The sequence below is a fragment of the Phalangium opilio genome, unplaced genomic scaffold (genome assembly GCF_054372755.1).
Source record: "Phalangium opilio isolate 3A_F unplaced genomic scaffold, DU_Popi_V2 ptg000037l_1, whole genome shotgun sequence".
Lineage (NCBI taxonomy): Eukaryota > Metazoa > Arthropoda > Arachnida > Opiliones > Phalangiidae > Phalangium > Phalangium opilio.
In genome coordinates, this window is record NW_028324160.1 from 814,055 (window position 1) to 826,206 (window position 12,152).

Here is a 12,152-nt window from a genome sequence, read left to right on the forward strand (position 1 = left end):
AAAAAACAATATTTCAAAATTATTATATAAGAGACTTGATCATTGTAATTTATTAAATATGGAAGCCGAATGGCTGAAAACTTCGAAAGGAAAATATGCCCCCGTAATTCGTGGCCAGATGATGATGATAAAAAGCACAGTTCAAGATTCTGTTAACAAAGTACTTATCAATACCTTTTTCTGAGTTAGGGTTAGGTTAGGTTAAGTTAGGTTAGTAATATTTTATAAATCATTAAACTTTTTTTCCAAAATATTGACGTTCAGCTTCATTTACTTCTCAAATAATATGCCTTTTCCAAAACATTACTGTTATGTTAGGTTAGGTTACGTTAGTAATATTTTATAAATCATTAAACTATGGTACGCCTTTTCCAAAATATTGATGTTTAGGTTCATTGACTTCCCAAATAATATGCCTTTTCCAAAACATTACTGTTATGTTAGGTTAGTTTAGGTTAGTAATATTTTATAATTTATTAAACTATGGTACGCCTTTTCCAAAATATTGACGTTTAGCTTCATTTACTTCTCAAATAATATGCCTTTTCCAAAACATTACTGTTATGTTAGGTTAGGTTAAGTCAAGTTAGTAATATTTTATAAACCATTTAACAATGTTACGCCTTTTTCAAAATATTGATGTTTAGCTTCATTGACTTTTCAAATAATATGCCTTTTCCAATTCATTACTATTATGTTAGGTTAGGTTAGGTTTGGTTTGGTTAGGAGGACGTCTCTTCCTCTTTGGAGCGGTTATACACTTCAAGTAAGTGTATCCCTTATGGAATGAAAAAATAAATAAATAAAACCATCACAATCTACTCTATTTGAGTCTTTTTGGGTATGCAATATTGGGTTAATTGGAATAGGAGAACTGGGAATTGGGTTAAATGAGGTTTGGGTAGATGGGAATTGGGTGTTTCAAATTGGGTGAAATGGGGGGTAACCTTCCTACTTCTAAAATTAAGTCTATCCCTCTTATTACAGAACCTTTGGAAAGAAGTAGTATTACGCGTAAAAAATACGAAAATAAATAATTTGTCATTAATTATTTATACTATTATTTCTAACATTCCTTATAACCCATTCAGCTTCGCGCAATTTTTTAATAATTCAAATTGACTGTGATGTCACACGCATATAGCGTATTGATTCGCGAGAACTTCGTCCAATGACAGGAAAGAAGCGAAGAGCTGGGCTCTCTCTGACACTCTTCGGCAGCCGTAGGCTCTCCTTTCTAAATTTATATAGTTTTTTGTCTCGTTTATTTGGTTAATTTTATAATCACAGACCTATGCGGATATCATTGGTTTCAGGAATATGGCAACAAATAGTCATAAAGTATTTATTTTACTTTACAAATCATTGTTAAGGTTTTCCAATAAATATTTTTTTTACATCCTTGGATACCAGACTCTAACTCTTCTGCAAAATATGGCAACAAATAGTCATACTAAGTTGTACATAGTTTAGGGTACAACAATAATTTGGAAAAGACATATGGTTTTGGGAAGTCAAAGAAGATAAACAACAATAATTTGGAAAAGGCATATTATTTTGGGAAGTCAATGAAGATAAACAACTACATTTTGGAAAAAGCTTATTATTTTGGGAAGTCAATGAAGATAAACAACAAAATGGTTGAATTCTGATGTCAGTTGAATAAAAAGAATATAAGCATAAAAGTACTTGTCTAGTTCCTTTATTAAATATCTCAAATCTTTCACGAAAATTATTTTGTAATATCGTGGCGCTTAATAGTCTCGGTGCCTAAATGTCTCGGTGCCAAATTGTCGCGGAGCCTAAATGTCTCGGCGCCCAAATGTCCTATTCCGGAGTATTAATAAAGTAGTCATTTCTCTTAACAATGGCATACTTCAGATCTGATGATGGGACGAACACAACCAAAAAACATTCTTCGATATTACAAACTAACATATGCCCCTGTATCTGATATTAATAATCATGAGTTTAATTTATTTCATATAGATTTCGTTTTGCAATGACGGTCAAGTAGAAATCCTTTTCTTGAGCTCTTTGAGCAATTGTCTTCTTGTTTTTGGTATAGTGAAAATGGGCATTTTACTTCATCTAGGTAGATTTTGTTGTCCTTTAAAATTATTCTATCTGGGCTAGCACCTAGGAAAGGAATTTTTGGGTTTACAAGCAAGCCAACTGTTGAATGTTCTTCAAGTTTTATTTTGGAGACAAACTGTGCAAAAGCGGCTTCTTCATTTGCAATTCCATGCTGAACTGAGGGAGTGGTAAAAAAAATTCTTTTTTGAACGAAAGCATTGACTCTATCCGTTTTGCCTTTCATTTTGGTGAAACATCCAAAATTCGAGGCTTATTGCGCGTTGTTTAAACCAGAATGGGTTACGACTTTGTAATCTAGTTTTTTTTTCTTCTATCATTTTCGATTCTTTTAAATTTACGCTTATTATTTTTAAACATTAATTTTTTCGTCAGTTAAGTTTAAATGTTCTGAGGGTAAACAATAGTCCACGGTATTTTCAATGGATTGCCAAAGTTTAGAGTATAAGTCTGTACTTATGGGACAGGTTACTCGTGGTAAAACTTGTACACAACCGTTACTTTCAATCGTATTTATAACGGGCAAGTTATAGATTTTTTTTAAAAAATAAACAAGCTGCTCTATCTTCTCCTTGGTAACTGGTTGCGCCAATCAGGCATAGGGTCATGCATTTTAATAAGAGAACCTGGAGCAGCCTTTTGAGGCTTTTCTGGGTCATATTTGACAAGTTGAATGTCACTAAAGAGCAACGGTTCATCAGTTTCAGGGCGTTTTACATGCCTCATTTGTAGCTTGGTTGTGCAAAAGCCTTTGAGAATTGTTTCAGCTCCTAATCGCACCATACCTAGGAGTTCGTAAAGAGTTGCAGTTGTGTGTTTGCACTTACCATTAATTCCCGCAGGACACGAGCACGTGGCCCATTTTATTTTGCAACTGTCAGTTGTGAAGCATAAATGTAGCACGTAGTTCATTTTTCTCATAGAAGGTTCACACACTACTCTAATAAAAGATTGGTCTCAATTTAATTGTTTTTCGTTCATTTATATGTTTTGTTTCTCTTAAAAATTGTACTGTTTGATATTGAAATGCCTATCTACAAAGATCAAACTTAACGAATCTATAAATATATTTTTTATACATTGATACAGAATTTTAGGGTAATACGAGCAGTTTTTGTTATGGTTTACGGATTATTTTGAGGGCGCTAAGTTTGAACAGGGATATATTTAGTTTTTCAAGTGGGAATGGAGCAGGTTAGTATTTACTGCAGTCCGACTCAGCCCAATAAAGAGCCCTCCCTCCAACACGTAACGAAAAGTTTAAACTATCATATTGGCTCATTTAAACTACGTTTAGATGACGTTGTTGACGTAAACGGTGAAAAATACGTAATTCCTTTTTACTTCTGTCGCTATGACCCGCCTCTTCTTTCATACCCCTCAGTCCCGGGGAAGGGGGTCCGGGACTTTGACGCGCGCCCACATTACTCTCTTCTCCATTCCAGCTTCTAAAAATTACATCTATCCCTGCTTTGAAGAAAGCCTAGCGACACCGCTGTAACGTAAAACAACGCGATTTTAAATAAAGTCTTTTCAAAATTTATAATCATTAGAAATGCCCTTCGGCTAGAGTCAGCTTTCACCGAAACGCCGTGTGGCGACGCATTAACGTGTCGCGGAATTTTGAAAAAGGATATTAGATTTCGATTAAAGAGAGGGTAAAGTAGAAAATCAAGTGATTTTTTATCGATTCTTCAACTAATTATAAGACCAGTCTGCGCAGTGAAACATGAAAGAAATACTTCCAAATGATTTTAAAATTCAATTTAGGTTCAGATTTAAAGGATCGCGTAACGCCTTGCCTTCTTGTTAACAAAATTCTCGTGGCAGGCTCCACGTCTCGCGGCCGATTGTCACGTCGCGTGCAAATTTTATCAAATCTTGCGTTAAATTTCATTCGGCATGTTATATAACGAAATTATTATGATAAACTTAAATTTCATGATGGGGAACTATCTTTCGCTATAAACATAAAATCCTAAGCCCGGGTAAGCTCACGTAACTTTCACTATTGGGGTTAGTGAGTAAATTAACTTATGGTCAATCAGTTGTCTAGGGGTTTTGGAAAAAATGAAGACATGGGAACCAAATTAGGAGTTTGCCAACAAATCATTTAATAATAATACTTAGAATAAAAATAATACGTTTTACTTAACTCTAACATGCAAAATGGTCATGCACACTTCATGCAAAATAATAATAATAAACTAAATAATTGGAATTAAACACTAACATAATCTTAACATTAGGGTAAACCACATAAGGGTTTTACAAAGATATTAAACTAACATTAACCACATAAGGGTTTTATATTGATATCAAATTAACATTAACCACATAAGGGTTTTAAAGTTAAACTAAAAAGTATTGGATAACCACATAAGGGTTTCAAAGTTCGTTTACTAAGAGTTCTGACCACGTACGTGTTTATCATTAGTTCATAACTCTCAAAGAAGTTAAGTTTAGGTGCCTAGAGGCGAATCGAACGTTTGGGTACTTATCGCTTTGTCGATCTCGAGCAGCGTAGAGTTGACTCGGGACTGGTGTTCCCAGGAACGGCGCATCGACGGCATGGATTAGTTTCAGGCGTCCTCGGTTAAGTTACGATGGACAGCCGGCGTAACGAGCGGGTGTCGTAGGGCAAGAGCCCTTCCAAGATGAATTTAGCGCGGTTTATTTGTTCCATAGGTAATAGAGTCCAACTTAAAAGTTTTTAAGTTTACGCGCTTTTACTTATACGGCACGTCATTCCGCGTAGTTGCTCACCAAAAACGTTTAGGTCTATCTCGAGTCGTGGAGGTCTATAGACTACCCTTTTCTATTGTCCGAGTTTGCCGTTTTATGCACTTCGGGTGTCTTGAAAGAGTGATTTTTAATCCAATCACCTTTCAACTTTCTAAGGTCTTCGGGACCAATCATCGTTCGATGTGTTAGAGCCTCTCTCTCATCTGGGTTCATCCTCCTTAACCCTCGTGGTCAAATTTGCTTTCGCGCGGTGTTTACCCCGTGACCTTTTGGGTCAGGAAACACACACCCTTTCATTGTGGTTTAAAATACACTCTTAGCAAATAACATATTTACAATATATAGCGTGACAGGTTAATAAAATACTATTGGCAAAATAGGTTGACAAACTCAGAAGTTTTCGTGTTTTTGAATAATAAAAATAAAATAGGAATGCGCGCGGATGGGGTCTCACTAACCCGAAGAGATTAGCTACGCTTGCGAATTGCAAAGAATCGGGATGGGCATCATGGCCAGTGACGTTCCATTTGGAAAATAGAAAATTACCCGTTGAATGCAGGTGTGCGACCAGCGCGCACCTTGCCTTCGAGGGGTTTTCTTAAAGGGATAATAACATTTATTAAAGGGATAGTGGTTTATCAAAATTATCTTTACAGTTACGTGCCATGAGAATTTTGTTAATAAAAAGCCATGGCGTTACGCGATTGATCGGACGTTCTAAATTTCAAATTTTCCATGGGGGCGATTCAGCAGGCATGCGTTATGACATTAACACAAGAAAACTTCACTTCACTTTGTGTTAAATTTTAAAAAAATGCGATTCACGTGTCGGCACTACGATATCACGCATTATCATAACGCCGGAAGTCAGGGATATCGCATCGGCATCCGATTGCTAGCGTTAAGCCTGGTTCCCAATTGGCAAAAAAAGCACGAGTAATACCAGAAGTATATAATACTTCTCTTCAAGAGAAGTGTACCACAAAGCGGGGTAAGTGTAACGTCATTCTTCCCAACATCGGAACATTTAGAGCAAAGTTACTAATCCGAATCACATACACGATAAATAGTTCCCTCATCATTACTCTATTAGCGTTTAAATATTTGGCAAGACGCGCTCGTGCATTTCTGTCCCACGTCATGACGAGGTTTGTGGGATGATTGCTGGGGATTTAATGCCAAACAATTATAAAATTCACCTTACGGTGCGATGCCCGTTTGTAGTTTGATTAGCGGGAAAGCAAAATAAAAGGGGTGAGCCTGGGAAGAATGACGTTACAAAACTAAAGCATTAAGAGGATACAGAGTGTCATCCTTCTTCTATTATCCCCTTCTGTTAATACCCTTTCGCCAGCTGAAACTTCTCGACGATTATTTATTTGCCTGAGCCGGCGTTCCCATATACGCGAATTTCGAAGAGATCACGCTCTAGATTTTAGGTTCAAGTTAAGCCAAATTATTCTCTTTTGCGGCTTAAAAGTGAAAAAACCCAAACTAAATAAATAATGAAAATGTCCATAGGTTGAATTTAAGGTTTAGTAACGCTATTTTGCAGAATACATAGATTTATTGCTCCGAAAACTAGACGCATTTGAGTTAGGTAGTAGGGAAATTTTTTCGTTAAAAATACGTGAGCAAGGCTATTTCAAAAATCTCATTCCGGAAGTGAGAGGTGACCGTGATTTTCTTCAAGAAAAGAAATTTTGAATAATCTGAATATTAATTTGAATTCAGAAAATGTAAATTTTACTAATAACCGATAATCCCCACGATTGTATATTTGTGTTGTGCGCTAAAACACCTATAACCGGAAGGACTAGTAGGCTAAAAATAAAAACAAAATGATCGACAGACGATACTGAGCAAAAGAGAGGAGGCATCACAAAACTGTGAATCCGGGTTTTGATTGGTTTATTCAAGGACGAATTTGTTTCCCTTTTCGCCTCGACTAAAAAAACAGGATAAGTCTCTTGGTTCCGCGAGTACGATTTTTTTTCCGGCGAATCTCAAAAATTGGCTCAATTTTATCGCGCTTATCATTTGCGTTGAACTCCGCTCCATTTTCGCCAAGTGGAAACCAGGCTTTATCTGGGTGCACAAATTTAAATAAAGGGAGTTTTTAACGATGATACCCAAGCGAAACCTGAAAAATATCCAAAAGCTTGATGCTAAAACAATATCACTGTGCAGATGAATCGCACCCCATGAAATTTCAAACTAATTTAAACTTCAAATCATTCCGTGTTATTTCTAGGATGTTTCACTATGCAAATTGGTCATATATCTAGAACAAGAATCGATAAAAGATCACTTGATTTTCCATTTCACCTTCCCTTTAATATGGCCAAGAGCTAAACTGAAACTGCTTCTTGATCGGAATCCTCTTAAAGAGTTATTTTTTCCCTAGAGTTGTTTTTAACCCGCATTTAGAACGAAATTCTTCTCTCAATATATAGGCAAATTGTACGTTATCCTCGCAAACACAACCACAGGAGGAGGAAATTCAATTCCTAACGATTTAATGGTTCTAATTAGTGATTAAGGAACTATTAATGTTTAATTTAACCTTGAATCAAACATTCATTGATATTTTTACAAGCTTATAATAATATTACTGTTATCAAAAGTGAATAGGCTACAGAAAGTGTAGAAATTGAAGTCTGTAGCGCCTTTTCCTGTGGTTTTAAAGAAAACTCTTGAGCAGACGACGCGTAAAAGATAAAGTCAAACCAGATTGGCGGTATTCGAACTTCCCTCCGTTTAGAGCAGCCAATCGTGCTTCAAAGCAATTACATCATCGAAAGTAGTTCGAGTGAGGAAATGTAAAGCCCCGCCCATTGACATGCGCGATAACCACTGGATGTTTTACTTCCAACAGCAACACGTAGATGGCGAAAAAATCAACTTTTTGGCGCGAAATTTAAAATGCTTAGTTATAGATCATTGGTGTTGCTATAGGTAACGTTAGTTCAAATCATAATGAAAAGGTGAATATTTGTGTTATATGTATATTTCCTACCTCGTAAGGGTTTACATGTATTATTATTAATCCTGACGTTTTGAAAAATGGTTTAAATTATTGGTAGACCGAGCGATGATGCCTTGATTGGAAAATACCTGCCCTTGCGTCTTTGCAAGTTCACGTCTTTTTTTTTTTCAATAAAAGACTAACAGTTTTCTAATAGCTAATTTGTTTGAAGGATCATTTTTCTGTGAACGTTTGCAGGATGAGGAGAGTAGTCTTTGTAAAGAGCGGCTCTTGGAGTCAATTTAGCTCCCACAAATGTAAATAATGACGATAATGACTTGTTTTGTTATGGTCTTAACTTTGCATTAATTTTGCCCAAGCAAAGTAAGTTTAACACACGATTACTTACGTTTTTGGCCAATTCAATTAACTTCAAGCGTAGCACTTTACAAAAACGTCTCTCCTCATCCTGGAATTAGCCTCAATAAATAACAAAAACAATCCTGATTGTAAACGAGCAAGAGATGTTATTAAATCCAAACTTGTTATACATTTCCGCTGTTCATTCTTTTATTCATCTCAGACATAGATATTGTGAATGCAACAGTTGGTTTTGGGGCTTCAATTGAAGGAACTGCATTTGGGAGTTTCTTTATTGTTTCTACCAAAGCAATTCAGAGAAAAATAATAATGCAAACGAAGTGGCTATTAGTAAACCATTAGTCTTTCATTGATAGAACAAGACATTATCTTGCAAAAGACGGAAGTGCCGGTATTATCCTTTTAAGGCATCATTGCTTGGTCCACCGATATATTTAAACATTGTTTCCTAACGTTGGGATTATTTGGGAAATATACATCCATTTCTGTGTTTCTGCAACTCGGGATTGGACATTTACAACTCATATTTATTTAAGAAATAATAAATTTAAATCCTAAAGACAACTTATTCCCATAGTTATACAATAATAATAAAAAACTCATGGACTTAAAAATATTAACTTATATTGTTTAGTAATAAACAATGTGTATGTTGTTTAAAACATGGCAAGAAATATATTTTAAAATCTATATAATACCACGAATATTCATCTTTTTATTAAGATTTGAACTAACATCATCTATAGCAAAGCCAATGTTCTAAAACGAAGCAATTTCAGCAATTTCAATTTCGCGCCAAAGGATAGATCTTTCCCGCCATCTACGTGTTGCTGTTGGAAGTAAAACATCCAGTGGTTAGCTTGCATGTCAATGGGCGGGGTTTACCTTTCCCCACTCGGTCTAATAGTCATGTGTACCAGGAACTATAACTTCAAGAGGTAGGGATACAAAGGTACAAGTGATTCGCCGCCGCGTTACTGTGGTTTTCCGCTAAGGCGGGGACGTTTAAGAGAGCGAGAGAAATAACACGTTTCATAACAACGCGGAAGTTCTTCACTTTCTGTACGTAGTAGCCTATTCACTTTTGCTGTTATTTGATATAGTTTCAATATAAGAATGAGAGCAAATTATTTATTTTTCAGACTTTTCTCTAAAAACATACGCGTTTTGGTAACGCAAAAGCTACTTACCTATAGTAATAAAAAATGTGTAAGTGAACAAAGACTAGAAAAAGTAAATGATAAGAGAACAAAATTAAATGACCGATTTGACATAAACTAAAAATTTTCAGTTTAAAGAAATGATTATAAATCATCAATTATTTTATAAAATACTTATCTTCGTTTTTTTCACCAAAATTACATTTGCCCCTCTTAGCATGTGAGTATTCAACCAATCCCGTTGGGGGTAAGTGGTTCGATTTAGCAGACGCCACTAAAGCAATAGTCCTTGATTATTTTTAAGACTAATTAAATGCTAATTATTTTGTATTAAGAGATTATTATTGTTATAATTATTTTTAAATACTTAATTCCTTTTATATTTAGAAAAAGCCATACTTTTAAGGTATAATTTTAAGTTACCTGAGCATTTCTTTTTACACTAACTAGCAAGAATCGTGCATCATATTAGCGGTCAAGGGTCGAGGTCAGTTTTTGATTGTAGGAACCGTCGTTGATCGTCTAATGTTAGAGAGAAGCGCATTCTATCAATGATAAGACGGTTCGAAAAAGAAATCAAGAGAGCGCGTCGAATCTACATTTTGGAATATTGAAAGTTGAAACCTCATGAGGGTCATTAATTGATCCTATTCTAATCCTTGCTTATAACTAATTTTAAGGTAAATTTCGATTGATTTGTTTAACGTCATAGAAAACGATGTTCGGATCTCCGCTTGTAATAAATACTCGCGATTGGGCCTGATGGGCACTGGCCTAGGGGCCCCCACACGCGTGGAGCCTGTGATTCGTATATTTACTAGAATATGTGACACAATTCCTCGCAGACTTGTACTATCAGTGGCATCTTAAAAAGGCCTGCAATGCAATTAAGATGCCACTGCGATTAAACGAGCGCTCAGTTGTGATGAAACGGAAAATTTAGAATTCTACAAGTCACGTAAAAGTAATTTCCCTATTAGCAAGGTGTGGTTGGGGCTGGAAAGGGTGTGATGGTTTCGAATGTACTAATATAGTACAGTATTCACGTTTTGTTACTCGCTTATTGAATATTCCAGATGGTCCAACGGTTGGGGTACAATAAGATCTTACCACACCTAGCTAAAAAGATCTTTTCGTTTATCCAACCAAAACATACACACTCACAGATCATAATAGTTAAACCCATAATCGTATTTCGCACTCGTAGCAAAAACCTATATATATGAAATAGGTTGTTTATGCATGGTTTTCACTTGCCCGAAAAAAACTTTTTTTCGCCTAGCGTTATAGTTTTCACTTAGCGCAGTTCCCGCAAATAATGGAGCCAAGGCTTACCTGATTAACTGAACATTGCACCAATTGCGGCCCATCTATTTTCTTTATTAGAGTGGTCTTTGTAATCTTTGTTTCTAATATCATAAAGATATAGATGGTTTCGAACCTCTTCAATAAAACTTTCAGCATTGAATTTCGGCATTCTCAGGGATAGTAACTGACTTGATTAGGAACTAAATAAATAAATAGAGATATGGCGGAACGCGGACGTTCTCTTCCGAAAACGTGTGGTAGAAAATTACGTCACTACTCAAGCTTGTTGCTGATTGACTCGCGCAGAGCCTAAGCGTTAACCGCGAACTTGACCGAAAAAATAGAAAGCTAATATCGCCACACTGAACGCAATTTTGGTTCAGCGTAGCGACGTTTTTTTTCGGATGTCGCTTGACGACGACGTTGGGCGACAACCGAAAAAAAACCACACCTAGCAAAAATTTAGACGATTAATGAACCCTTTCCGTGAAAACGGCTTGCGAGAAAATTCAAACGAAGGAAAACAAATTCGTAAAAAAAATTAAAAAGAGGAAAATTACAGATAACATAAAAAAAATTATATATAGGCAGCTACGTGTTATTTTCTTATAGCAGTAATTAGGTTTCTATTCAATGCTTCAACATGTCATTTGCATAATGATTCTGATTCAATATATTCTACAGGGCCGGTAGGCCCTTGTAGATATGACTTGATACTCTTTTGTAACGTTAAAGCAAAATTCACATGCTTTTACCAATTTTCCTATGGAGATTAACATGGGGTTTTTCGTGATATTTAACCACCTCTAACTAAAAAACTAGAGCGAAGTTAGTTTTCGAAATACTCTTAATTTAACAATTAAGTATTCAGGGTGTGCGATCGGCCAGTCTAATCAGAAACAATTAAGTCTAAGTATGTTAATTTTAGTTAATTACAGAAGTACTTGTTTCGACCATCGTGATTGGACATAATAATAATGCTAGAGCTCTTCGAAAACTCAAAATAACCAAGTATCTATGGTGTAGTGGTTATCACGTCCGCTTTACACTCGGAAGGTCCCAGGTTCGAGCCCTGGTAGATACATGACTTGACTTTCGTTATTGGACACAATAATAAGCTAGATCTCTTCGAAAACTCAGAATAACCAAGTATTCATTGTGTAGTGGTTATCACGTCCGCTTTACATGCGGAAGGTCCCGGGTTCGAGCCCTGGTAGATACATGTTTTGACCATCGTGATTGGACATAATAATAAGCTAGATCTCTTAGGAATCTCAGTATTACCAGGTATGTGTAGTGTAGTTGTTATCTCGTCCGCCTAACACGCGGAAGGTGCAACGTTCGGGCCCTGCTAGATGCATGTTTTGACCATCGTAATTGGACATAATAATAAGCGGTAAAGAAAACATAATTACTCAAAATTTAATTACATTAAGACTGAAGCGACAGATATTATATAAAAACGTCTTGGTTTCGACCAAGGCCGAAAAAACAAA

General features: G+C 35.9%; 1 non-coding gene across 1 annotated transcript; it reads left to right on the top strand.

Annotated features, from left to right (window-relative positions):
• The first annotated feature begins 11,667 nt into the window (after positions 1-11,667).
• On the top strand, positions 11,668-11,740 carry TRNAV-UAC (transfer RNA valine (anticodon UAC)). The gene has a single exon. It is a non-coding gene; the product is annotated as a tRNA-Val (tRNA).
• The last annotated feature ends 412 nt before the right edge of the window (positions 11,741-12,152 follow it).